This window comes from Tauraco erythrolophus, unplaced genomic scaffold (assembly GCF_009769465.1).
Source record: "Tauraco erythrolophus isolate bTauEry1 unplaced genomic scaffold, bTauEry1.pri scaffold_73_arrow_ctg1, whole genome shotgun sequence".
Lineage (NCBI taxonomy): Eukaryota > Metazoa > Chordata > Aves > Musophagiformes > Musophagidae > Tauraco > Tauraco erythrolophus.
In genome coordinates, this window is record NW_028238640.1 from 36,141 (window position 1) to 39,168 (window position 3,028).

At 55.6% G+C, this 3,028-nt stretch overlaps 1 protein-coding gene across 1 annotated transcript in view; it reads right to left on the reverse strand.

Moving 5' to 3' along the window:
• Nucleotides 1-3,028, reverse strand: part of LOC147525759 (sushi domain-containing protein 2-like) — a 33,005-nt gene that overhangs the window by 11,228 nt on the left and 18,749 nt on the right. The gene's annotated exons all lie outside the window — the stretch shown is intronic.

Genomic DNA, 3,028 nt, shown 5'->3' on the forward strand with positions numbered 1-3,028 from the left:
TACACCCCTAGACCCATTCTAGAGGCCTCAGAACCCTCCTAGAGCCCCAAGACCCTTTCCAGAGAGCCCAGACCCATCCTAGAGATTCCTAGATCTCCCCAGACCCATTCTACACCCTCCCAGACCCTCCTAGTGCCCCCAGACCCCTCCTAGTGCCCCCAGACCCCTCCTAGTGCCCCCAGACCCCTCCTAGTGCCCCCAGACCCCTCCTAGAGATTCCTAGATCCTCTCTGGACCAATTCTACATTTTCCCAGGCCTGTCCTAGAGCCCCCAGACCCCTCTTAGAGCACTTAGACCAAACCTATAGCCCCTAGACCCATTTTACAGATCCCCAGATCCCCCCACACCCATTCTACACCTTCCAAGGCCAATCGTAGAGCCCCTAGACTGCTCCTAATAGTCCCAGACCCATCCTAGAGACACCCTGATCTCCCCAGACCCATTCTACATGCCCCTGGACCCCTCTTACAGCAGCCGAAACCCTCTATATAGCTCAGTGGGGCTCTTTAAGACTCTTTAGGGCTTTGTGAAGCTTAGCAAGGCTTTCTGAGGCTCTGTGGGGCAATATGGAGCTGTATAGGGCTTTTTAATACAGTATAGAGCTCTGTTGGGCTCTGTGGCGTTCTATAGGGCTCTACAGAGACACAGACATCCCCGCAAAGACCCACAGAGCCGTATAGAGCCCCACAGAGCCCTATAGATCCCCACAGACCATATGGAGACCTTTGGAATCTACAGAGCCCCACAGAGCCCAAAAGCGCTCTATCGAGCCCCACAGAGCCTTATAGAGTCCCACAGAGTCCCATAGAGCCCCACAGCACCTTATAGAGCCCCAGCCAGCCTCGCAGAACCCTATCGAGCCCCACAGAGCTTTATAGAGTCATACAGGGCCACACAGAGCCCTATAGAGTCCCTCAGTAGCCCAAAGAGCCCCATAGAGCCCAACAGAGCCCCATAGCACCCCACACAGCCCTATAGAGACCCACAGCGGCCATCAGAGCTTTATAGAGCCCCACACAGCCCTATAGAGCCCCAGACACCCTCGCAGAGCCTTATAGAGCCCCACAGAGCCTTATAGAGCTCCACAGACCTCTATAGAGCCTCACAAAGCCCAACAGAGCCCTCTAGAGTGCCAGGCAGCCCCACAGAGCTCCAAAGAGCCCTATAGAGCCCCACAGAGCCCCGTCGAGCCTTATAGAGCAGCACAGAGCCTAACAGAGCTCTGTAGAGACCCACAGAACCCTTTAAAGCCCGCCAGAGCCCCACAGGGCCCCATAGAGCCCCACAGAGGCCAACCGAGCTTTATAGAGCCCCTCAGAGCCCCAGACACCATCCTAGAGCTCCACCTAACCTTATAGAGCCCAACAGAGCCCTATAGAGCCCCACAGAGCCCAACAGAGACTTTTAGGGTCCCACAGAGGTCTATAGGTCCCCGTAGAGGTTTACAGAGCCCTGTATTGCCTTATAGAGCCTCCAAGAGCCCTATAGAGCCCTATAGAACTTCCGAGAGCCAAACAGAGCCCCACGGAGACCTATGGAGACTTATACAGTTACACCAATCCCCCCAGATTCTTGTAGAGCCCCCCAGAGCCCGACAGAACCCTTTAGAGCCTTACAGATTCCTATAGAGCCCCTATAGAGCAGCACAGAGCCCGACAGAACCCTATACAGCCCAACCAAGCCCTATCGAGGCCCATAGAGCCCCACAGTGCCCTACAGAGACCCACAGAGCTTTACAGAGCCTCACAGAGCCCTGAAGAGCCCCAGACACCATCGCAGAGCTCCACAGAACCTTATAGAGACCCACAGAGCCCAGCAGAGACTTTTAGGGTCCCACAGAGGTCTATAAAGCTCCGTAGAGGTTTACAGAGCCCTGTATTGCCCTATAGAGCCCCAAAGAGCCTCTTAGAGCCCTATAGAACTTCAGAGAGCCCAACAGAGCCCCACGGAGACCTATGGAGACTTATACAGTCCCACGGATCCCCCCAGAGCCCTGTAGAGATCCCCAGAGCCCTGTAGAGCCCCCCAGAGCCCGAGAGAAACCTATAGAGCCTTACAGATTCCTATAGAGCCTCTTAGAGCCCTACAGAGCAGCACAGAGCCCCATAGAGCCCTATAGAGCAGGCGGGGCGTACGCATATTGCAGGTTGGAGGGTGCCAATCAGGGAGCTAGATTGGGCAGGGCTGCGAGGGGGTGCGGGGAGAATGCAAATTGCATGGCGAAAGATGCCACTGAGGTGGCCGGGTTGGGCGGGGCGCATGCAACTTGAAGCTTGGAGGGCGCCAATCAGGTGTCAGCGGGGCTGCGCCGGGGCAGGGCGTGGGTGAAGTGGGGGCCGGGACATGCAGAGCAGAGGGCGGTTTAGAAAGGATGGGCAGGGCAAATGAGAAGCAGGGGTGGGGATATGCTGGTGAGAAAGAAGCAGAGCGTGTTGTTAAAAAGCAGGCGAGGAGAAAAAAGACCCAGGGTGGGTTGGCAAAAAGTGGGTGAAGAAGTAGAACCAAGCAGGGCAAGTGGGTAAAAAGCAGAGGAGGAGGTTTAAATAAAGGAGGGTGGAGGAGGAAAAAAAAGCAGAAGGGTTGGTAAAAAGCAGACGATGAGGAAAAAAAAGACAGGTGTGCAACTAAAAAGCAGTGGAGGAGGAAAGAAAAAGCAGGGTGGGTCGATAAAAAGCTGGCGAGGAGAGAAAAAAATGGAGAGATCGATAAAAAGCAGTCTGGGAGGAAAAAAAAGATGGCCCGGAACCTTTGTGACGCGGAACCAAAGTTCCGGGGTGCTGTTTCCGGGGGGACGGCAAAAAGCGACGGACCGGAACCTTTGTGACGCGGAACCAAAGTTCCGGGGTGCGGTTTCCGGGGGGACCGCAAAAAGCGACGGACCGGAACCTTTGTGACGCGGAACCAAAGTTCCGGGGTGCGGTTTCCGGGGGGGACCGCAAAAAGCGACGGACCGGAACCTTTGTGACGCGGAACTAAAGTTCCGGGGTGCGGGAGCCGCCTAGGACAGGAAAAAGGGACGGACCTGAG